The following is a 24,487-nucleotide window of genomic DNA, read 5'->3' on the forward strand; positions in this document are numbered from 1 at the left end:
ATCAGAAATATTCTGCTATAAATATTAAGCCAATTAGGAAAATGTACAAATGAGAAGTGCGTTAACAGTGCCTTTAAAATAATACCTATAGATTATAGTTGACAACAGATACAGCAATGCATCCAGTGAACTTCCGCTAGGGAGCTTGGTGGGAACGCATGCCAGCTCTCCATGAAGACTGGCTCTAATTATAAGAAAGGTGATTCTAAGAAGATTCTCCATGAGGTTAAGTATAATGGGATCTGCTTTTTAAAGGATAACTAGACTTACGTTCGCCTTTGAACCAGGTGCTCTTCGTCTCGCCTGCCGCCTGCCGCCTGCCGCACACGAACCCCAGTTATTTGTTTGATCCTGCAAGAAACCAGTGTGTGCTGGGAGCCGGCTTTGCTACCACAGAGCTCTCTTGGGTTGAAAATCCGTATCATTTACGTTCTGAAATGTGGCCATCATGACAATTAAGGAGTTTCTGATTCTGAAGAATTTTTACTACCACTGGCGGATGAGAATACAAGTCATCAGCAGGCAGCAACTGGCTCCTGGGTGCCCTGGCCACGTTCAAGCCCATGTCTGCTTGTGGTGGGAGTATATGAAGGAATGGAATGGGAAGATTAACCTTTTTAGACTTGAATTATCTAACATGGGCCAATAAATATGTTCTCTATTTTGATTCCTCCAGCAGTCGAGCATTTTTCAGAGGGCCCTGTCTTTCAGTGGTGTTTTGGTTATTTTGCACCAGAGATTTTCTGTCTTCTAGGGAACTTTTCTCTTTCTTCTTCTTTGTAAAGAAGAGGAGGGAGACACAGACATGCCCGGAGCGCACAGTGCCCTGTGTGCTTGGATTATCCCATTCTCAGGCGTGTGTCAGGGTCACATGGGAGTGCCAGGCAGACTGCAGGCACCAGGATCTGACTCCAGATGGCGCTCTGCAGTCCTGCTGCTGCTTCTGTTCCTTTGCTGCCAAATCCCGAGGTCCGTCATGGCATCAAGAGAACCCACATGTTTGGCAGCACACCCTCCTGGTCAGTTTCTGTCTCAGTAGCCATCATGTGTCAGACTTATTAAATAAGTAGTGCAAACTTATTATGTATAATAAAGTAACTACAGTGTCTTCCCATTGTACACTAGCTTTATGATAACATAAGTAATCATAAAGCCTCTTCCGTTTTAGTTTACATTCATGTAGCAAACCTGACTTTTTTTTTTTTTTTTTTGGATATGGAGTCTCGCTCTGTCGCCCAGGCTGGAGTGCAGTGGTGCAATCTCTTCTCACTGCAACCTCCTCCTCCCATGTTCAAGCTATTCTCCTACCCTAGCCTCCCACGTAGCTCGGATTACAGGCACATGCCACCATACCCAGCTAATTTTTGTATTTTTAGTAGAGATGGGGTTTCACCGTGTTGGCCAAGCTGGTCTGAAACTCCTGACTGCAGGTGATCCAGCCACCTCAGCCTCCCAAAGTGCTGGCATTACAGGCGTGAGCCACTGTGCCCGGCCCAGACCCAACCTTTTCAGTCACACAGGCATGATTCTAAAGTGTTAATTCTCTTTTGTCAGTGCTAATCCTAAGAGCTTCCACAGAAAACAGCACTGAGAACTGTAAAATACTGAGATCCACCAACACAGGTGCAGGGTGAGAGCCCCCATGTTTCACATAACCACATCCTGCCCCTCCCCAAGTCTCCCCTGCTCATGTCCCTGACCCCACACTGCCTATTGGGAATGGGAAGCCTGTATGGCAGAGCGCTCACAATCATGTCTGTTATCTGCATGGTGAAATATGGAGCCATATCTCAGGCCATAGCGTTCCTGGTTCTGGTTTCATGGCCAGCATCTTCTGCCCTTTTAAATTTAAAAACAGGATAATTTCTTATTTCTAAAAAAAGACTAGTCATTTTTCCACCCACTTAATTATGTAGAGTTAGTGCTAAAAGAAAATAATACCTATGAAGTTTCCTGGGATCCCTTTTTATCTGGAAGACACAATCAGCCTTGAGGCGTGGGTCATACATACTAGCAGTGAGAGGGGCACATGGTCCACACCCTCCCCAGGGGTTGTGGAGGGCCTGCTGATATAGAACCTTTTTAAAGAATAAACCTGTGGTCCATGTTTATTTTGCTTTGTATCTATATGATGGTTTATTGCAGCATCAGCATCACATGGAAAGGTATATTCTTGAGCCCCACCCAAGCCTACCCAAACAAATCCCTAGGGTAAGTTCCAGTGGTGTGTTTTAACTGTCTAGGTAATTCTTATGCACATTAAAGTTTGAGACACTCTTGTCTGCCCTAAGTAGTAAAAATTAAAATCCACAATCTCGCCTGTGAACTCACTGTCTTAGTCCAAGTCCCTGGACTTCATTCCTCACTTCTTGACAGCCAGGTCTTCTGTTTTCTTCCTTTACCAAACTCTTGTCTGGCCCAGCATATCCAGTATATCCCAGCAGATGCTGCAGCCAAAGGACATCTACAAGAGGATTATTACAGTCTGTGATCAAGTGCCATTGAATGTGAGGAAGGCAAGGTTGGTTCAACACAAAAAAATCATTGTAATACACCACATTAATAGAATAAAGAGGAAAAAAAAAAGTCTTTTCAAGGGATGCAGAAAATACATTTGACAAAACCCAACGCCCTTTCTTGGTAACAAACACTCAGCAAACTAGGAATAAAAGGAAATTTGTTGAACCTGGTAAAGGACACCTCTACAAACCCCAGAGCTGACACTGTACTTTATGGTGAAATACTGCAGACTTTTCCCCCCAAGATCACGAATAAGACAAGAGTGTCACCAGATGTGTTCAGCATTATACTTGAGGTTCAAGTCAGGGAATTAAGCAAGAAGAAGAAACCAAAGGAATCCAGATTCAGAAAGAAGAAGTAAAACTAACTCCATTTGTAGATGACATAATCTTTTATGTAGAAAATCCTAAGAAACCCCCAAGAAACAAGTTAAGCAAGATTGAAGGTTACAAGATCAATATGCAAAACTCTTAGCTGGCCATGGTGGTACAGGCCTATTGTCCTATCTACTCAGGAGGCTCAGGCAGGAGGATTGCTTGAGCCCAGGATTTCAAGGCTGCAGCGGGCCACAGTTCCAACACCGCTTTCCAGCCGAGGTAACAGAGCAAAACTCTGACTCTTAAAAAATCAAGAAGGCCAGGTACAGTGGCTTATGCCTTAAATCCCAGTGTTTTGGGAGGCTGAGGCTGGAGGATTATTTGAAGCCAGAAGTTCAAGACAAGCCTGGGCAACGTAACAAGACCTTATCTCAAAAAAAAAAAAAAAAATGTAATTCTATTGTATTTTTATACACTAGCAATGAACAATCAAAATAAAATTAAGAACAATTCCATTTACAAATAGCATCAAAAAGAGTAATGTACTTAGAAGTAAATTACCTGTACACTGAAAACTGCAAAGCATCACTGAAAGAAATTAAAGACCTAAATAAACGAAAAGACATCATGTTCATCGGTTGGAATTCTTACTGCTAAGATGGCAACACTCTTCAAATCAGTGTACAGGTTCAGCACAGTCACTTTCAGAATCTCAGCTGCCTGTTTTTTGTTTTGTTGTTTTGTTTTTCCAAAAATTTGACAAGTTTATCCTGAAGTTCATATGATACAGTAAGAGACCGTCAAACATCAAAACAGTCTTGAAAAAAGAATTAAAAAGTTGGAGATATCACACTTTCTGATTTCAGAGCTTACTACAAAACCATGGTGATCCAAGACTCTGTGATACTGGTTTAAGAACTGACATATACATCGATGAAGTAAAATTGAGAGTCCAGAAATAAGCCCCTTCGTCTGTAGTCAGTTGATTTCCAGAAAAGATGCCAAGACATCTTCCTCATCAATGGATAAGGAATAGTCTTTTTTAGCAAGTGGTGCTGGGACAACTGGATATTCACATGCAAAAGAATGAAGTTAGACTCTTATCTAATGCTATATATAAAAATTAACTCCAACGCCTGTAATCCTAGCACTTTGGGAGGCTGAGGCAGGTGAACACTTGAGGTCAGGAGTTCAAGACCAGAAACTCCATCTATACCAAAAATACAAAAATTAGCCAGGCATGGTGGCACGCACCTGTAATCCCAGCTACTTGGGAGGCTGAGGCTGGAGAATCACTTGAACCCAAGAGTTGGAGTTTGCAGTGGGCCAAGATTGCACCACTGCCCTCCAGCCTGGGTGACAGAGTAAGACTTCATCTCAACACACACACACACACACACACACACACACACACACACACACACACAATTAACTCCAAATTGATCAAAGACCTCAGTATAAAAACTGAAACTAAAACTTGTAGAAGAAAATGGGAAATAAATCTTTGTGACTTTGGATTAGGCAGTGGTTTCTTAGCTATGATACCTAAAGGACAAGCCATGAAAGAAAAAATAGGTAAATTGAATATCCGCCAAATTAAAAATTTTAGTGCTTCAAAGGGCAGTGTCAAAAAAGTAAAAATGCACAGAATGGGTGAAAGCATTTGAAAATTAAATATCTAATTGGGTATCCAGAATATATAAAGAACAGTTGTAGCTGGGCATGGTGGCCCATGCCTGTAATCCTAGCACTTTGGGAGGCCAAGGCAGGAGGATCACTGGAGCCCAGTAGTTTGACCAGCCTGGACAATGTAGGGATACCCCATCTCTACAACAAATAAAAAACATGAGTCAGGCATGGTGACGTGCACCTGTGGTCACAGATAAGCTACTCCGGAGGATCACTTGAGCCTGGGAGGTCAAGGCTGCAGTGAGCCATGATTGCACCACTGCACTCCAGCCTGGGCCACAGAGTGAGACCTCATCTCAAAAAAATAAAAGTTAGAGGGCCGGGCGCGGTGGCTCACGCCTATAATCCCAGCACTTTGGGAGGCCGAGACAGGTGGGTCACGAGGTCAAGAGATCGACACCATCCTGGTCAACATGGTGAAACCCCATCTCTACTAAAAATACAAAAAATTAGCTGGGCATGGTGGCGCTTGCCTGTAGTCCCAGCTACTCAGAAGGCTGAGGCAGGAGAATTGCCTGAACCCAGGAGGCGGAAGTTGCGGTGAGCCAAGATCGTGCCATTGCACTCCAGCCTGGGTAACAAGAGCGAAACTGTCTCAAAAAATAATAATAATAAAAATAATAAATTAGAAAAAAAAACACAGGCCGGGCACGGTGGCTCAAGCCTGTAATCCCAGCACTGTGGGAGGCCGAGGCGGGTGGATCACGAGGTCAAGAGATCGAGACCATCCTGGTCAACATGGTGAAACCCCATCTCTACTAAAACTACAAAAAAATTAGCTGGGCATGGTGGCGCGTGCCTGTAATCCCAGCGACTCAGGAGGCTGAGGCAGGAGAATTGCCTGAACCCAGGAGGCGGAGGTTGCGGTGAGCCGAGATCGCGCCATTGCACTCCAGCCTGGGTAACGAGCGAAACTCCGTCTCAAAAAAAAAAGAAAAAAAAACACAACTCCAATGATAGAAGATAGCTAATCCAATGTAAACATGGGCAAAGAGCTGGGCATGGAGGCTCATGCCCATAAACCCAGCATGTGGGGAGGCTGAGGCAGGAGGATCACTTGAAGCCAGCAGCTCAAGACCTACCTGATCAACATCTTTTGTAGAGGTGGGGCGGGTCTCACCTCTACAAAAAAAAAAAATTTAATTAGCTGGGCACAGTGGGGCATACCTGTAGTCCCAGCTGCCTGGAAGGCTGAGGTGAGAGGACCTCTTGAGCCCAGGATTTTGAGGTTGCAGTGAGCCATTATGACGCCACTCCGCTCTAGCCTGGATAACAGAATGAGACCTCATCTCAAAAATAAGTGAAAAATAAAAATGGGCTAGGAATCTAAATAGACATTTCTCCAAAGAAGATATATAAATGGCCAACAAATACATGAAAAGATGTATTTGGGTATTTAGGGAAATACCCAAAACCCTTGAGACCCCACTGCGCATGCTCTGGGGCGGCCATGGCCAGTGTTGGTGAAGATGCGGAGAAGCTGGAGCTGAAAGACGCTGCTGGTGGGAATGTCCCATGGTGCAGCCTCTTGGGAAGAAAGTCTGGCACTTCCTCAGAAAGTTAAACCTAGAGTATGTAGAGTCACCGTATGACCCAGCCATGCCTCTCCCAGGTCTAGAAGTAAGAAACATGAGAACACATGTCCACACAGAAACGTACACACAAGTGTTCACAGCAACATCATTCGTAACAACATCCACCAAAAAGCGGAAGTAACCCAGGTGTCCCTGTGGATGAACAAAACATGGTCTATCCGTACGCCAGAATGTGATTCTGCCGTGGGAAGTAGCCGTAGGGATACAGGTTGCAGCGTGGGTGAACCTTGAAAACGTGATGCTAAAGGAGAGGACGCAGACACAGACGGCCACACGCTGTACCATCTGTCTGGTGGCCAAAACAGGCACCTCCACAGTAGGGCAAAGTAGATGCGTGCTTGCCAGGTGCAGGGGAGGGAGGGGCAGTGGCATACAGGGAGTGACTGCCTGATGGGTGCGAAACTTCTTTTGGAGACAGCGAAAATGATCTGGATTTACATAGTAGTGATCGTTGTACAACCCTGCAAATATACTAAAAGCTTCTGTGTTGTATACTTTTAAGTTGTGAATTTTATGGCATATGAATTATGTCAGTTTCAAAATAAATAAATAATAAAGAATTTCCAAAGGAAAACAGTTGGGCCAGGGCGTTCCATGAAGAGAGCAGCTAGGGCAAAGGTGCAGGGTTACAGGAACGCATGCTGGGCAGCGGGGGCCTGGGTCTAGGGCGAGGGCCAGCGTGTCTGCCCGTCAAGCCTGGGGAGCAGAGCTCTGAGCAGGCTGTGCACTGCAGCCAGATTCCTGCCTAGAGGAGGACAAGCGCAGGCAGAAGGCGGAGCCAGAACTCACCCCAGGTCTGACCTCCCTAAGGGGAGCCATGGCCAGAGGCAAGACGAGGGGGGCAGAATCAGGCTGATGTGGAGCACACTCAGGACTTGTATTTTTTTCTTTTTTTGTAACTTATTTTCATTCATTTCTTTTAGAGACAGAATCTAACTCTATCACACAGGCTGGAATACAGAGGCAAGATCATAGCTTGTTGCAACCCAAGACTCCCAGGCTCAAGCAGTCTTCCCTACTCAGCCTCCCAGGTAGCTAGGATTAAAGGCACATGCCTCCATACCCAGCAATTTTTTTTATTTAAGAGACGGGATCTCACCATATTGCCAAGGCTGGTTTCAAACTCCTGGCCTCCAGTGATCCTTCTGTCCTGGCCTCCCAAAGCACTGGGATTACAAGTGTGAGCTCCTGCGCCCAGGTGTACTCAGGACTGGTTTTTTGTTTGTTTTTGTTTTTGTTTTGCTTTTTGTTTTGCTGTTGTTGTTTTGTTTGTTTTTGAGACAGAGTCTCACTCTGTTGCCCAGGCTAGAGTACAGAGGCATGATTTCGGCTCACTGTAACTTCCACCTCCCAGATTCAAGTGATTCTCCTGCCTCAGCCTTCTGCCTGGGTTTACAGGCACCTGCCACCACGCCTGGCTAATTTTTGTATATTTAGTAGAGACGGGGTTGTTGGCCAGGCTGGTCTCAAACTCTAGATACCAAGTGATCCACCAGCCTTGACCTCCCAAAGTGCTGGGATTACCGGCATGAGCTACCGCGCCCGGCGTACTCAGGACGCTTAACCAGGGTGAATGTGGGGTGCGGGAAAGACAAGCATCCGTGTCAATGTTTTGTTTTCTTTTTTGGGCCATTGGGAGGATGACGAGGCCTTTAAACAACACGCAAAACACACAAAAGACAATTCTAGTCTTAAAATCTTGACGATGTTATTTTCATGTTAATAAAGATAGACGTTGCACACATTTGTGCTGGTGACTTTGACAAGATTGATTGATTGATTGCTAGGCTTGCCACCCAGTGTAGCAGAAACCCCGCCTCACCTGCCCAGTCTTGGCTTTGTGGCCGTCACTGGGCTTCAGAGGCAAACTGTCCAAGCCACTCCCAGCTGCAGAGGTGTCTGAGTTCTTCATAGAATTACTTGAGGCCCAGAAAGGCGAGCAGCAGTGGCAACACCATTAAAGCTTCAAATAATTAAATGTCATTTATAACTGACAGAAAATTTTGTCAGCCAGGGGTCTGGAAGACGAACGTTATCTGGAGTACACATCACTCAGTTTTAGGGGTCCACTCACATAAAAAGCATCTCTTATGTACATGATCTAATACAAATGACCCAGGAGCACACATACATAATCATGATAACTTACCTGTAAGTTTCTCCTCAAGGACCTTGAAGAGCACCACGGTGTCTTCATGCTGATCCTTGCCATCTTAATGAAATTAGGAGATAACTGTTTAAAATCAGAGACGACCACACCCAGACAGGAAAAGTGACTTGCCGATAAGTAACCCAGTGACTTGGACCAAGCCCAGTGTTAGCCTGTGGACCCGTCACCCAGAGGCTCCCGAGAGAAGCCAGAAACGTGGCTAAGGAACATGGAATTATGGCTGCAAATGCCTCCAGTGGTTCTCAGCCTCAGATACTAAAGCATCTGAGGACACTCCTACACAGTGAAAATTTGCTCTGCAGTGGCTCACACCTGTAATCCCATCACTTTGGGAGACCGAGGCAGGTTGATCATCTGAGGTCGGGAGTTTGAGACCTGCCTGGCCAACATGGTGAAACTCCATCTCTACTAAAAAAATACAAAAATTAGCCAGGCATAGTGACACACACCTGTAATCCCAGCTACTTGGGATGCACTCCAGCCTGGGTGACAGAGCGAGACTCTGTCTCAAAACTAAATAAATAAATAAAATGCCAGTAGCACCTCTGGTGCTTGGAAAGAGCCCGCCAAAAATTAAACCCGCCCTGCTGCAGAGGGACCCAGGATCAGCTCCCACCTGCCTCCTACCGATTGCTGGTATCCTTTAAACAGCACGTGCAAAGGCCTGGAAGAGCGTCACACCCTTCCTGGGAGAATTCTTTTAGGGTGTGGAAGGAGTGAACTGAGAAAGAGGAATATGTTTTTCTAAATTGACAAACTATACCTTTCTAAACACATAAAATGAAAATAAGAATAATCACTTCTTCTATAACATTCCAGAGGAACCATAAGTAGATGCTCAATAAATATTTGAGAGATTGTGTTGTTTTTTCATTGTGGGTATTTTTTTCCCCAAAACTGAAGTTAGGGTCACAACGTATAACTGATAAAAAAGGAAGTGGCATTAAGTGACCAGGCAAAGGCTCCGTGGCATATCAGCCTGACTGATCCTGATGGCAAAGTGAGGCAGATATAGACAGACAGCAGCTTACTGGAGGCCAGAAGGCTCACATGCTGCCTTCATCGTGGGCTTCGTCAAAACCTCCGGGTTTCGACACGGTGTTGGAAAAGACTCTGCTCCTGACGTTCCCACTTGTGGTTTTGAAATTGCCAAGCTGGGGAAGTTGAATAACGTTATTCACAGACAGGGATACATCTATCGGCTTCTCAGTTAGGAGTGTCCACGGTGGTGTCCTCAGCCCCTCGGACCCCCATTGTTGCTGCCTGCTTGTGACTCTTCATTCAGCTGGATGGATTTTATTTCTGAAACACGCTCGCCCCATGGCCAGTTTTCATCTGGCTGTGAAGCAGCCATCAAAGAAAGCTCCCCTAAATGTTCTGCTCGCGTGCAGCCTAGAAACCTTTTCTGACATGTTGCTAACACTCCGTCAGGCTCTCCCTGGAATAGGAACAGTGTTCGTCCAGCCTGTGGACCGCTGGGTGATTATCGAAAGGGGGGCTCCCAGGGGCTGCGCAGATCACAGGAAAAGGAACGCTTTTAAATGTGCATATTTACAACGAAATCCTCCTTCCTAAGGCAAGCGAGTAGGGGAGTAGATCACCCCCATCATCCTCTTAAAAACGGGGCTCTTCTGACAGCTGCCTCCTGTGGGGTTGCAGAGCTCTGTGGCGCCCAGTGGGGCTGCAAGGCAAGTGAAGCCTTAGGACCCACCATCTAAGCACTGCTTTCAGCAAGGCCTTCCAGAGCCCTTCCTTCTGTCCAACAGCTTCCTTATCTGCTGGGAAAATCCTTGCATCATTAAATGTGACAAGTCACTGTGGCTTAGTCCCCCAGCAGTTGTGCTGAGATTCTACAGAATAGCTGTCTGGTGGCCAGGGTGGCACTATGGTCAGCGTGTGTCCAGCAACACCAGGGTCACTACTCGTGGCTCTCAGTGGGATGTGCCCTCGGTAATGGCTTGGCCATGTGTCCTGAAAACTCTTCTTTCTTCCGTTGCTTGTCCCACTAGGGCCACCCTGCCCAAGCTCTGGAGAGGCCACTCGCTCTGCAAATCCATTTACTTGACACATGGACCTCATGAAGCTCTGTCTTGCAGGCTACAGTGAATGCACAAATTACTAGAATTTGGGGTTTGGGTTTTTTTTTATTTTTTGTTTTTGAGATGGAGTTTCACTCTGTTGCTCAGGCTGGGGTGCAATGGCACAATCTCGGTTCACTGCAACCTCCACTTCCCAGGCTCAAGTGATTCTCCTGTCTCAGCCTCCGGAGTAGCTGAGATTAAAGTCACGTGCCACCACATCCAGCAATTTTTGTATATTTAGTAGAGGTGGGGTTTCACCATGTTGGCCAGGATGGTCTCAAACTCCTGACCTCAAGTGATCCACCTGCCTCGGCCTCCCAAAGTGCTGGGCTTCCAAGTGCAAGACACTGTGCCCAGCCAAATTATTAGAACTTCAAATACCTCATTCTCAAAATCCCAATAGCATGTCATTCTTTTTAGATTGCTGAGGTAAATCATGAACTCTTGAAATGGTTGGATTACCCAGGGCAAATGGTATATTTTTCTTTTAGCTTTTTAAAAAAATTATGTTGGGGTATAATTTGCACACTGCATTGCACACATTTTGAGTGTACAGTCAACACAATCAGTTTTGATAACTACATAGGTCTATCAATAATATTCCTATCACCCCAGGAATTCCCTCTGTACCTCCTCCTGTTTATTCTCCCTGTTCAGAAGCAGTCGTGGATCTGAGATGTGTCAGGACAGGTTAGTTTTGCCTCTTAGAAAATTCATGTAAATGGAATTCCATGATATATATGTTTTAGTGCCTGGCTACTATCACTCAAAAATATAATTGAAAAGGATTGTGTATCTACCGATGACACATTTTCTGCATGTTTTATTTTTATAAGGGAATATCTGAAAATGTCTTCTCACCAACCAATTTTTTTTTTGTCACTGAGATCTAAGAGCTTTCTGTATGTCAGATGTACTCTGTGTAACTCTGCTTCTGGAGTTGGGGTTCAGAGTTCCAACTCAGGTCACTCTGGCAGGGTCCAACCTGGTCTTTACCACTGGCTTGCTGTGTTACCTGGGCTGGATGTTTACCCACACTGTGCCTCAGTTTCCCAGTCTTCGAAGCGAAGGGTAAGTGTAGTACCTGCCTCATCAGGATGATTTCAAGAATTAATGAACTATATGTAACACCATGCTGAACATCTAATCCTCTCAGTAGAGTGCTAAATTCTAAGTAGAAGTCATCTGTTAAGTTTTTTTAAGGAAAAAAATCACTAAGCTTTTAAAAGGAAAAACTTGTAGAAGTCAGACACTTTGAGCAAGTTCAGAAGCCTCATTAAAAATTATAATGAATAGCTGGGCATGGTAGCACGTGCTTGTAGTTCCAGCTGCTTGGGAGGCTGAGACAGAAGAATCACCTGAACCCAGGAGGCAGAGGTTGCGGTGAGCCGAGAACGCACCACTGCACTCCAGCCTGGGCGACAGAGTGAGACTATGTCTCAAAAAAAATGAAATTATAATGAAAAATATTGTGTCTACATGTCATATTTGTATAATGTACTAAATAAAGTGAGCAGGACAGGTCTACAGAAATCTGCAGAAATGCCTAGCGTTGAGCTGGCCCCTTTGAGAAAGAAAGGATGTTTCTGGAAAGACTATCCAGTTATTAGGAAGTAGTGTAGCATAATCTGTGTCGCTGTGCACACTCGATGACGTGGCCAAGGCTGAGAGTAACACATACTGGAAGAAGGGAATGGGTTCCTAGCTTTTCTCTGTTCTGGGGAAGAAACCTCCTCTCTTAACAGAGACGCTTTGTTCATCCTTCCAAGCATGTCAGGTTCACGTGAGTTGAGTCGAGGGAAAGCGAGTGTTTTTCACAAGGGATTCATGGAAGCCAAAGAGTAACGACCGTTCCTGGATGTTTTTCACCACGTTCCAAATCATAGCCACTGGACCGTCCTGGTCAGCCATCGTCCTGTGGTAGCTCATCTGACAAAGGGAAGGACACGTTGTGTGTGTTCCTGTAAGAGAGTGGCTCTTCCTAAAACCAAATAATTGGAAGAGCATGGTGTTCATGCCTGTAGTCCCAGCACTTTGGGAGGCCAAGGCAGGCGGATCACCTGAAGTCAGGAGTTTGAGACCAGCCTGACCAACATGGTGAAAACCCATCTCTACTAAAAATAAAAAATTAGCTGGGCATGGTGCCACACGCCTGTAATCCCAGCTACTCGGAAGGCTGAGGCAAGAGAATTGCTTGAACCCAGGAGGTGGAGGTTGCAGTGAGCCTAGATGGCGCCACTGCACTCCAGCCTGGGTGACAGCAAGACTTCATCTCAAAAAAAAAAAAAAAAAAATCAAATAATTAGCACGGACCAGTGTGAAACATCTAATGGTAAAAAAACAAAGGTTGTGGCCAGGCACGGTGGCTCACACCTGTAATCCCAGCACTTTGGAGGCTGAGGTGGGCAGATCATGAGGTCGAGAGATCGAGACCATCCTAGTCAACATGGTGAAACCCCATCTCTACTAGAAATACAAAAATTAGCGGGGCATGGTGGCACACGCCTGTAGTCCCAGCTACTCGGGAGGCTAAGGCAGGAGAATTGCTTGAAACTGGAGGCAGAGGTTGCAGCGAGCTGAGATTGTGCCATTGCACTCCAGCCTGGGCAACAAGAGCAAAATTCTGTCTCAAAAAAGAAAAAAAAAGAAGCCAGTCACAAAGGACTTCGTACTGTGTAATTATATCAAATGGCCAGAATAGGCCAATCCATAAAGACAGAAAGTGGATTGGGGTGGCCCTGGGCTGGGGCAGGGGCCAGGAGGCATCAGAAGGATGAACAGTGCCTGCTCAGGGGTGTGGGACTTCTTTGGTGGGTGATCAGAATGTCCGAAAATTGATTGTCATGGCGGTTCCATGCCTCTGAAAAATGCTGAAACCATTGGATGGTGCATTTGGAAATGAGTGAATTGTTGAGTATGTGAACTACATCTCAGCAAAGCTGTTGGAAAAGAGAAAAGATATGCCACACATTTTAAGTGGTGGGAAAAATCAAAGACAGAGTGTTCTGAGTTTCAAGCAAAGCAGGAGGAGATGGTGTTTCTGAGACCAGTAAGGAGGCCCACTTGCCGGCATGGAGCGAGAAGATGGGCACCACCTGCCCAGCCAGGCTTGGAGGGCAGCGCTGGTTCATTTCTTTGACATCAGTGGCCTTAGCACCAAAGAATCCTTTTAAGAAAATCAAAGAAGCACTCGCCAAATATGCAGGATTTTTGAAGTGTCCAAAAGGTTTTATTTGAGACAATAAAAGGGGTTTGTGAACTGTCTGGGGCAGTCATAGACCATGTCTGAGCCCAGCTAGCCTACACATGGCTTTCTGCTGAGCACCTCAGTGGTCCCGGCCACTCCTGGAAGGATTAGTTCTAGCACAGAGAATAGACAGAGACCACCCAAGGAACTGTGAGGGCCTGGCTGGGGGTGGCAGGACCTGACCCCAGGGATACATACAATCTGAAACATTTGTTCAGCCACTCTCCCAGAACCACACTGGGGCCGTGGCACCTGCAGACCCTTGTGTGTACAGAGAGGACTCACGATGACCAGTTGAGCCAGCGTTTGCGAATTCCCAGTGCGAAGCAGGAAGAGCTGCCAGATGTGCAGTGGACTGGCCAGGACCAGCCTAGGGAAGATGTGGGCTAGGGAAGCCTTTGGGCTGATGTGTCTGGAAGAGCTGAATTGAAAGTGAGAGTTTAAATAACAGAAGCGAAGAAGGGAAAAAATGGCCTGCAGCGGGGCGTGCTCCCCAGTGCTGCTGGGGAGATTCGCTGCCGCGCAGCCCCTTTTCAGGGTCTCTGGAAGCTCACAGCAGCCTCCCGAGACAGGCAGGTTGGGGCGCTACAGCTTTCCGTGGCTGGCACAGAGTCATAATTTTTCTGTTTTAAAAACCGACCCAGATCTTGGAATTACCCACCGTTGTTGTAAAGTTAGAATTGTCCAAAGACACCAGATGACTCTCCTTTAAACGGTGTCCCTGGCCCATCTCTAGGAGAGGACTAATTTTTTTTTTTTTTAATTACATATCCTGTGGTTTTTCAATTCTCAAAAAATGCTTTTGTCTCTCCTGTTTGTTCTCTCCAAAAGTAGTCTTTTTTGTTTGTTTGTTTGTTTTGTTTTGTTTTGTTTTGTTTAAGAGACAGGGTTTCACTCTATTGCCCAAGCTGGAGAACAGTGGTGCGAGCATGGCTCCCTGCAGCCTTAAACTCCTGGGCTCCAGGGATCCTCCTGCCTCAGCCTCCTGAGTAGTCAGGACTACAGGTATGAGCCACCATGTCCAGCTAAATTTCATTTTAATTTAATTTATTATTGATATAGATAGGTAGGTATAGACAGGCCTTACTTTGTTGGCCAGGTTGGCTCAAACTCCTGACTTCAAGTGACCCTTCCACCTTGACCTCCCAAAGAGCTAGGATTGCAGGCATGAGTTACTGCATCTAGCCCAAAAATAGTCTTTTCTACGTTTTCCCCTCTCATGTCTTACCCGCTGTCACCACTGCCTGCTGTCCAACTGAACTATATCGGGAGCCACATGTTAAAAAAAATCAAAAGAAACTGATGGAAGTAATTTTAATAATATAGTTAACCCAGTATGTCTAACATGTCACTTCTGCATAGCAAGCAATGTGAAAAAGCATTCAGGAGATATTAATATTCTTTTTTGGGGAGACTCTGTTGCCCAGGCTGGAGTACGGTGATGTGATCTCGGCTCACTGCAACCTCCACCTCCCGGGTTCAAGTGATTCTCCTGCCTCAGCCTTCTGAGTAGCTGGGACCTACAGGCATGTGCCTCTATGCCATCTGATTTTTGTATTTTTTAGTAGAGATGGGGTTTCAACACATTGGCCAGGCTGATCTCAAACTCCTGACCTCGTGATCTGCCCGCCTCAGCCTCCCATAGTGCTGAGATTACAAGTGTGAGCCACCACACCCAGCCTATATTCTTTTTTTACTCCGAGCGTTTGACATATCAGTAGGTTATTTCACACAGCACATCTCCATTAGGACTAGCCACGTTTCAAGTGTCTGATGGCCACCTGTGGCCCATGACCATTGGCCAGCAAGGGTCTTGATGGCTTATCGGGACGGGAGTTACATTTGCCCTCGTGACTTGCAAATCAGCTGGGGAGTGGGGATGTTAGATTATGCCATCTTGGCGTTGCACCACTCGGGAGTAATTGTCATGAGTTAGTCTTTAGCAGGGACCTTGTAATGATGCTCGCATATGAAATAACTTATGAATACCTATAAGATAACCTGAGAATGGGGATTAAGTAACCTGATCTTAACTCCAGGGCCCACCCCAGCAACTTTGAGCTTAGAAGGCATTTAACCTTTTGTAACTTGTAACCTCATCCACGGTGGAGGGTACAGGCAGGTCAGCTTATTCATGTGGGCTGCAAACATGGCAGCCCCCCGCCAGAGCCCCAGAATCGCACTCTGCTGATGGGGCCTGGGCATGCCCCCTCCCCTCAAGGATTTCCACTGCACATCCTGGGTTAAGAACCACCTTCTGGATGCCAGGGTCTCCTCACCTGGAGCTGATCTGCCTTCAGGAGACATTGGGAAATGCCTAGAGACATTCTGGATTGTCCCAGCATGGGAGGGGGCCTGGGGAGCTGTTACCGGCTTCTAGTGGGCAGGGCCAGGGATGCTGCTGACCAGCCTGTGATGCACAGGGATCCTCCCCTACAACAGAGAGTTAACCTGGCAGTGCTGAGGGTCAGAAACCCTCCTGGGCCGCAGTTCTCAGAATCACCTGGAGAGTGTGTTGAAAACCCATCCCCTTCTAGAAGTTCTCACTCAGTGGGCCTGGGGCAGGATGGGCGAATCTGCACGTCTGGCAAGTTCCCAGGAGAGGCCAGGGCTGCTGGTGGAGGGGCCACACTTTTGAGAATGGCTGTTCCCTAGTTACCTGGAACTCTAAAAAGGCTGATGCTCGCCTCACCCCCAAACTGTGATTGGACAGAGGTGAGGGTAAGACTTCCTGAATTTGCAGAAACTCCCAGGTGATTTGCATGTAGAGCCAGTGGAGAAGCTCTGCCCAACAGTCTGAAATGAAGGTATGAAGAGGTGGGGCAGAGAGCAGAGGTCCGGGAAGAAGCTGCACGGGCGAGTCACAAGCCCGCACCTAACAGAGCAAGGGGGTTCCCAAAATGCCTGTGGAGATGGGCCCCGTGGGTGCTGAGGAAACTCGAACCACTATTGTCCCCAGATAAAGCCACCACCCCTTTGGGAGCAGGCAGTCTGGCTGTGAAAGAGGAAGAGAGAAAAGCAAGGCTGGGGATGGGCCGGAGTTTCCACGCTTGTCCCCATCGGGCCCTGCCAGCTCTGGCCAGGGCCGGGGGTTGAAGCAGACCCCGCTGCGGAGCTGTGGAGCGAGCTCAGGGTCATACTCCATCCCTTGCTTTTGCCAGCGGGAACAGTCTGGCATCATGTTACTACGGATTCTGCCTCTGCTGTGTGCCTAGGTTTCGATTCTGGCTTCTCCACTTCAGAGAAGACGGCGGAAGTGGCTTTCCCAGGAGCAGAGAGCCTACGGTTTTTTGGACTTCCAAACAGCCCTTCATAGTAGACAACTCCTCATTAAAGATCCAGCCGGGCGTGGTGGTTCACGCCTGTAATCCCAGCACTTTGGGAGCCGAGGCAGGCGGATCACGAGGTCAGGAGATTGAGACCAAACTGGCTAACATGGTGAAACCCCGTCTCTACTGCAAATACAAAAAAATTAGCCGGGCATGGTGACGTGCACCTGTAGTCCCAGCTACTTGGGAGGCTGAGGCAGGAGAATCACTTGAACCCAGGAGGTGGATCAGCACTCCAGACTGGGCGACAGAGCGAGACTCCTCCTCAAAAAAAAAAAAAAAAAAGATCCAATGACAGGTCTGTCCTTTCCAAACTAGTACCTACAAACCAGCTGGCGGTGAGGAGCAGCTTGACATGGTAGGGACCCTAGTAAGAAACCTTGCCTTCCTGGACCTTTGGGCCACAAGTCGGCATAAGTCACTTCCCAGTACCCTCTGCAACAGAGAAGCTAAGGAGGAAGACCCCCGAGTAGCCCCTGCTAGCTTGGGAAGTGTGTGATTCTCTCTATTCTGTCCCTACAGAATCAGCTGTAAAAGCTTTAGCCATTGCTTTGGGACAGCTTTGGATCCGCATGTAAAGATCCTGGGGTGTTCTGTGCACGTCGTGCACTCTGGGAAGTTAATGAGCAGTTTTTATCTGGCATGGCACAGGGTGTTCTTAATTTTCATAACCTGAAACTCAGCAATTTCAAGTTCATTTGAAACATTAAAAGAGTCCATTTGCTCTTACTAGATAGTGGTCTCCATAAAACCTAACATCTACATACGGTAGGTATTTCTGAACCAAAATACGTGCGTGTAAAAATGCTATGAAACATTTGTTGAATTCGACGGTGACCAAAAATTTCTTCAGTGCAAAGCACACTCAGATTTGGTTTTTATTTCCATTTCCTGTTTTCGTTTACTTAAAAGTCTATGGAATTAACGTAAAGGCTGAGTTCTCAGTGAAAGAAGCCAGGCTGGCAACAGAAGGCTTCCTACAGAAATGTCTCCAACCAGCCAGGGCCGCGTTTCAGGAAGTGACCGTACCCTATAGAGTAGAAAAACAGGCCTGGCGCAGTGGCTCACGCCTGTAATCCCAGCAATTTGGGAGGCCAAGGTGGGCAGATTGCTTGAGCCCAGGAGTTCAAGACCAGCCTGGGCAACAAGGCAAAACCTGTCTCTACGGAAAACATATCCCCCCCCAACAAAAAAGCCCGCATGGTGGTGCATGTCTGTGGTCCCAGCTATTCCAGAGGCTGAGGTGGGAGGATTATATATACACATATATATGTATATGTATATGTATATATACGTATATATGTATATATATGTGTGTATATATATGTATATATGTGTGTATATGTATGTGTATATATGTGTGTGTGTATATATATGTGTATATATAGTATTTTTTCAACCCCCCAGAGATAATCAGTGTTTGACATATTACATGTAGCCTTCCTATGCAGAATTTGTGCAAAGAAACAATGTTTTAAAGACAATTTAGGAGCCTTTTGGGTAACACTATATCGGGAACATCTCCTCATGTCCTTATGTATGTCCTTTAAAGCGTTATTTTTGACGGTGTCACAATAATCCACCCCATGGTTGAGCCGTCATTCCATAATCATTCCCCTTTGGACACCGAGTTTGCAGTGAAATACTGAAATAATGCAGGGTTGAGCACGTTTGTGAGTACAGCTTGTGGAGCGTATGATTAATTCATTTCTAAGGACGCGTTTCTGGAAGGAGCCAAACGAGGTCAGAGGCTGTGGACGTTTTCAGGTATTGACTCAGCATCACGCGCCGCTCTCCAGAAGGGTGCCATGTGTATCTGTTCCTTCTCACCTCACGCCTCCTGGGTCACTGCCAGCCTCGCAGCGCCACAGCTCTGCTTCGATTGGGTCATTGCTTTGCTCACAGCCCTGCTGTATCCATCAGGGTTCTCCAGAGAAACAACCAGTTGTGTGTGTGTGTGTGTGTGTGTGTGTGTGTGTGTGTGTGTGTGAAATCTGAAGTGTTTAGTGCAGGCCGGCGCTCTGGAAACTCAGGCAGAAGCTCATGCTGCATTGTTGAGGTAGAATTTTTTCGACGGGAAACCTTTTCTTTGCTCTTAGGGCCTTCAGCTGATGGGATGAGGCCCACCTGCGTTATCAAGGGTAATCCCCTTTGCTTGAAGTCCGCTGACTGTAGATGACATCTACAAAAGCCCTTCACAGCAATGCATAGGTTATGTGTGATGAAACCATTGGACACCATGGCCTGGCCAGGTTAACATGTGAAACTGATCATCAGTCACCCTGCTAGAACAGTTAATTGCCTAGAGAATTTGTTCCCAGCAAAAGCCACAAGCCGCCTCTCCTTGGGGGGTAGGGTGCATTCTGTTGGGCACTTTTGCCTTTGAAAACATAATCTCCCTAGATAAGTATTACCACTGAACCACCTGCTGAGCAGCATGGTAGCATTTCTTGACACCAAATGGGTTTCACACATGTTTCTCCCCTACCTTGCTCCTATGGCTGGGTGCTGGCTGCGCCCACGGAACCCAGTCCACCCTCCGGCCCCTTCTCCCTACAGGAATCCTAAGTTTGAAGCCAGACTGGTTGTTCTAGCCAGGTTGGTTGCCCACCTTCCCACCCCTGCAGCGGCTCCACCCCATGTGGTTAAGTGGGTGGCGACACCCAGTGCCTTTCCTCTCTCACCTCCAGCCCTGTTCTTCATTCCAGCAGAAGTTCCAGCCTCACAGTGACCCAAGGGGCTTGAACAGTGAGGTTCCAGTCTTGTCCCTCCAGCCTTCTGCCTCATGGGGGAAGAAACCTGATGCCAGGAGTGGGGGACAGGGAGGAGGTGGTTGAAGCAGCCTGATCCACACCCCTGGCTGGCAGGTTGGGGCGCCCATACTCTTTACGCCAGGCCTGGCATCTAAAGAGTTCCACAGAGTCCCCTCTACCTGCTATGTGCCAGGCACTGTGCTAGCCCCACAACTGCCCTCAGGGAGCTAACAGCATGAAGGGCAGACAGACACGCCGAACATTGCTTCATACTGTGACCCATGCTGGCCAGGCATGGTGGCTTATACCTGTAATTCCAGCACTTTGGGGAGCCAAGGCAGGAGAGTTCCTTAAGGCCAGGAGTTCCAGACTAGCCTAGGCAGCATAGTGAGACTGTCTGTACAAAAAGCTAAAGCAAAAAGCTACAGTGGCACGTGCCTGTGGTCCCAGCTACTCAGAAGGCTGAGTTGGGAGGATCACCTGAGCCCAAGAGGTTAAGACTGCAGTGAGCTGTGATCATGCCACTGAATTCTAGCCTGGGTGATAGAGACCTCGTCTCTTTAAATATATACATCAATATGTATATTAAAATATACATATGTTATTTATATATTTTTTATTTAAATATATTTTTATTTATATTATATTTTATATATTTATATTTATACTTACTTTATGTATATTTTTAAATTAAATATATAAATATATATATCTATATTTTTTAGGCGAGGTCTCTATCACCTAGGCTGGAATGCAGCACGTATGCACACACACACATATATATATATATATATATACTCACACACACGTATATACACACACACACATATACATACATATATGTAGTGATCCATGCAAAAACCACAGCAGGGGTAGGAAAGCTGTAAAGTGGACTCAGGGTCAACACAAGCCTCACAGAGGAAAACCTGTGAACAAGTGTCCCTCACAGGCATTTGGTACGACAGGGAAGGGGTGGTACAAATGGAGGGAACGCCCACGCAGAGGTATAAAAGAGGACCCCCCCAATATGCTAACATGTATTCCACTGTTGCCGAAGACTAACACTTGATGCACGGGTTAGCAGGGAATGAGAAATTGTGATGGGTTTGAGATTTTACTTACCTGGCAAGTTGGCCTTCCAGTTTCACAGAGCTTGTCTAAGGTACGAGACTTCAGGGTCAGAGACAAAAGTTCATTATTCACAGCAATAGCAGTAGTCGGAGTATTAGCATTTGGGTCATCTCCCAGGCCCCAGTGCCCATAGCTGTGATGTGATCAGGCCCCTATGGCATCTGCACACACTGAGGGCTGCACTGCAGGAGAGGAACCCTAAGCTTAGGAACCCAGATCTTCTCCAGCGGGCAGAAAGCACATTTGCTCTGTGCTCTGGAGAGAGATGCTGTCTCCATCATCCAAGGCTGCTACCTGTGCACATTCTTGGAAAGATAGTTGGGAATCAGATGCAGGCAGAGCCTCTGCTGGAAAGACATGGGAAAGGAGAGAGACACTGAAGAACTGTTACCTGGCAGAGGAAGGAAGGCAGAGATCAGACTTACTCCTCCACCAAGTCTCTAGTCTAGATTCTGGTAGTCCAGAAACCTCCATCTTAGTCTGAGAGGGACAGCTAGGAGAAAATAAGGACATCAGTTTGCAACCAGACAAGTTTAGAGGCCTGTGGAATTCCCAGGCCAAGAGAAGAGGTGTTATGGAGACTCTATCACCAAGAGGGACAGATCCCAGCAGACATCAAGTTCAGTGGATGCCACCAAGGACAGCTGCCTGCTGTATCTTGTATGCACGTCATCCATCCAGCTTTTAGCCTCTCAATCCTTCTCTTCCTAATAGGGTGGGTATAAGATTCCCATTGCTGCTGTAACAAATTACCACCCACTTGGTGATTTAAAGTAACACAAAAGCATTCTATTACAGTTCAGTCCAAGCTGGGTCTACATGGTTTTATTCCTTCTAGAGGCCGTGAGGCAGTCCATGCCCCTGTGTTTTCCAGCGTCTAGAAGCTGCCACTCATCTTGGTGGCCTTGCATCCCCTCTGACCTCTGTTTCCATCCTCATGTCTTCTGACTCTGATGCTCCTGTTTATATGACCCTCTTATGAGGACCCTTGTAAATTAGGCCCACCTGGGTAATCCTAGATACTCTTCCCTCTCAAGGGCCTTGGCTGAACCGAATCGGCAGTTACATTGCCATGTAAGGTCGCATAGTCACAGGTCCTGGGGACCAGGACGTTGACATCTTTGGGAGCCATTTCCTTTCTACCACAATATTCTGACCTCTGTAGACACTGTGGCCATGTCATCAAATCTCCATGACAGTCACGGCCCTACCTGCTTATTTCCTTCCATCCAAGCAGGTGGTGCCTGTGGGTGCATCTCAGTGTAGGGTGCAGACTGAGCTGTCTGGTGGAAGGAAGACCACGTAGAATCAGGAAGGGGGAGTCCTGGCTAGAGCGAAGACAGTGGGCAGGAGGTCTGGGTCCTGTCCTGCCACACCGCCGACCACCTCAACCTCAGCTTTCTTCTTTAAAAATAAAAAGAGAGAAGGAGAGTAGCCACCCTTGCCATACCGACCCCCTCGGTGGTTGTGAAGCTCAGTGGAGGAAATGGCTGGGGTGCATGTCTGAACCGCACTGCATTTGAACGGACTCTCTCTGTGTCACATTTTAGTCGCTGCAGCATGTCCTCCACCCGACTGAGAATCTGTGTGTCAAGACTGGGGCAAATTATTTCTGACCAGTTGCAGACTAAATCCACGCCTCCTGGTCCAAAGCCACCAAGTCATTACTTTTCAAAGCTTTTCCAGTAGAGACGCATGACTTCTTCCTTAAACCAACTTATAGTGAAAATATGTGGATGGTAGAAAAAGTAATGTTTCCAGTCTACTGAAAGTTCTGCCGTTTTCTGTTTTTTTTTTTTTTTTTGCAGGGCAATTATCTGTGTAAAATACTTTTTTTCTTTTAAGTGGAATCCTATTGCTAATAAAACCATATTTTGAACATGAAATTGTTACAAAGAAGAAAAAATGTCATTATCCAGAAAAGCTGCAATAGCTCATGCATTTGATGGTCTAAATAGAACATTTTTCTTCTCAGGGAGATGAAAGCGGTCCCCTCCTATTAGCCTAGGAAATTATTTTAGAATTGGGTTTTAATCCCTGGAACGAGAAAGGGGGATGGAACCCTAACATAGGTTCCACGCATGGGAAGTCAAACCTGAAATTTAGAGACAGGGGATAGAGGATAGCACGCCTAGTCACTAATCCAAAAGAAATGTGAAAAAAGAGTTGTTTTAATGTTGGAAAAAGGCAGCATGAAAGGTAAGGCTTCCTTCCTGCCGTTTCCTCTGGTGCCCTTTTCTTTCCCCCATCACATTTGCTAGATGTCCATTTCTGTAAGTTTTCCCTCTAGAACAAACCTATCATTTTTCACCACGGGATATTTACAGCTTCAATCAGTGCCAAATTCAATTGGCTTCTGATCTCATCGCTGGAAGTTATAGATGCAGATATTATTTGCACTGCGGTTAATTATGGAGCAATCAAACCTTGGCTTTTCCACTGTAATTTCCTCTGCCAGCTAATTTAATTAATCACCCCCAGCTCAGCTCTTCCAGCTGCGACCAGCAGGGTCATTAATTAGGCATGTGGTGGGAGCTCACCCACCAAGTCCTGCTACGGGGCTGCTGCCCATTTGATCTCTCGGGAGGGAGAGCTTTTCCTAAGCATCGATCCCCTCCAGAAAGGAAGATGGTTCCCAAAAGGCCTATCAGGGGCAAGCAGCTCACCTGCAGTGGTGATTGATTTACGAAATTCACCTAGTTAAAGAAAAGAGGGCCAGGCACGGTGGCTTATGCCTGTAATCCCAGCATTTTGGGAGGCCAAGGCAGGCAGATCACAAGGTCAGGAGTTCAAGACCAACCTGACCAGCATGGTGAAGCCCTGTCTCTACTAAAAATACAAAAATTAGTCGGGCATGGTGGCACGAACCTGTAGTCCCAGCTACTCAGGAGGCTGAGGCAGAAGAACCGCGTGAACCCGGGAGGCAGAGGTTGCAGTGAGTCGAGATCGCGCCATTGCACTCCAGCCTGAGCAACAAGAGCAAAACTCCAGCCCAAAAAAATAAAAGAGGCCTCACCTTCTGTTTAGACTGGCTCACGAACTTGCTGAAGAAGGGGCTGTTGTCAGAGGCTGAGGCTTTGGTCTCGGGTTTTTCAGGTCAGCCAGTGTGTGCCTGATAATGCAGACGTCATGGGATGAGCTCGGTTTGCAACAAGGAAGTGGCATCTTCCTCACAGGCTCATTCCGTTGACATTGTGGTTTTGGAGGCAGATATTTGCTCTAAGGAAAGATTAAAGGATTGTTTTCATTTTATTATAAGAAAGAGACATTTTTTGGTATGAACCCATCAGAGTTGGTGCCTAAATGCGGCAAGTGATTTTCCTATTACTTTGAAGAGCCTGTTTATTTCCAAGCAGTTACCAGCTTAACTAAGACATTGTCATTGGAATTCCATATAAATGTGTGTGTGCCCACACCCATACCTACACAGAAAGAGAAGTACTCCAAATTTGGGAGGCTTTCTTATGATCATTCTTAGTTTATTTTCTTAATAAGGGTTTTTTTGTTTTGTTTTGTTTTTTTACTTAATATGTTACATCGGAAGATTTTTTGTTTGATAACTTAAAAAAACTGGACATTAAGTCTTTTTTTACAAAAGGATAAAGGGATGAACAGGTGTTTTTAAGAGCAGCGATAAATCATCGTGGAACAGGAA

At 46.5% G+C, this 24,487-nt stretch overlaps 1 protein-coding gene across 12 annotated transcripts in view; it reads left to right on the top strand.

Moving 5' to 3' along the window:
* AGAP1 (ArfGAP with GTPase domain, ankyrin repeat and PH domain 1) overlaps nt 1-24,487 on the top strand; it is a 617,831-nt gene that overhangs the window by 556,677 nt on the left and 36,667 nt on the right. For 2 of the 12 annotated variants that reach the window (XM_037741757.1, XM_037741758.1), the window contains one exon: nt 9,815-9,825. The exons of the other annotated variants lie outside the window; for them this stretch is intronic. The gene's annotated coding sequence lies outside the window, so the exon portion shown is untranslated. Of the gene's footprint in view, nt 1-9,814; nt 9,826-24,487 lie in introns of those variants that run through there. 12 annotated transcript variants of the gene reach the window in all.

The sequence above is a fragment of the Cebus imitator genome, unplaced genomic scaffold (assembly GCF_001604975.1).
Source record: "Cebus imitator isolate Cc_AM_T3 unplaced genomic scaffold, Cebus_imitator-1.0 Scaffold106, whole genome shotgun sequence".
NCBI classification, from domain to species: Eukaryota; Metazoa; Chordata; class Mammalia; order Primates; family Cebidae; genus Cebus; species Cebus imitator.